This window comes from Nothoprocta perdicaria, unplaced genomic scaffold (genome assembly GCF_003342845.1).
Source record: "Nothoprocta perdicaria isolate Ctin4 unplaced genomic scaffold, notPer1 scaffold_20, whole genome shotgun sequence".
NCBI lineage: Eukaryota > Metazoa > Chordata > Aves > Tinamiformes > Tinamidae > Nothoprocta > Nothoprocta perdicaria.
In genome coordinates, this window is record NW_020455205.1 from 160,932 (window position 1) to 161,818 (window position 887).

An 887-nucleotide genomic window follows, 5' to 3' on the forward strand; every position below is an offset into this window, starting at 1 on the left:
TTTCAAGGTTTCCCAATAGTGTCCACATTTCCTTGTCCTTCTCAGTAGGATTTTAGAAGCTTTGTTTCAGGAAATGAAAATTGGGGGGAAAACCTGCAGAGTTGGACTTTGGGCTTTCTGATTTCAAATGGGGTAGGTAACTCGGGTATCAAAGTCTGAGGGAAAGTTCATTCATTTTAATCAGTGGAAATTACTGGTAATTAGTACTTCATTTTTTTAAATACAGTTTTCTTAGATAAGAATAGATGAAAGGCATTTCATCACAGGAGATGCAGGAGGGCAAAGCTGCCTCTCTGCAAGCCCTGGTTGCTGTTTTCCTGCAACTTCCCTTTCCACAGGGCTCAGCCCTGTGGTGCAAATGGAGCAGTTCATGGAGGKGAGTGAAGTTGCAGCGCAGAGGAGCTCTTTGCTAGCAGCTAAAAAGCTCACTAAGTATTTTTATAGCACATTATTTTTCTGAATGACATGGAAGTCATTCATTACAGTTATAAACTTTTACCTCATGTCAGGAAACTCACTTTTCCAAGTACTTGCRTTAAAGCTCAGTACTGCTACATTGCTGCTCAGGGTGCAGTGAAGCCTCTTAAACTTTGGTTAYGGGGTTGTTACAGCTTTATGGAACCTGGCCTGTTCAGAAGTCCTCTGTGCGCAGTGGCAGTGTGCAGGAGAGAGCTGACAAACGTGTGGGTAGTTTTCTATAGAGTGGGTATAAAGGTGGAGTGGCCAGTGGATCCTGTCTGCTATAGTGTGGGTATAAAGGTAGAGTGGCCAGTGTTTAGTACACCGTTGTGAGTAGGATCTAGAGGTTCATGAATCGGTGAGATGAGGGGGACGTGGCTCCGATGGCACCTGGTTCCTGCCCTGCGCCGCAGGGCGGCCGCGGCCCT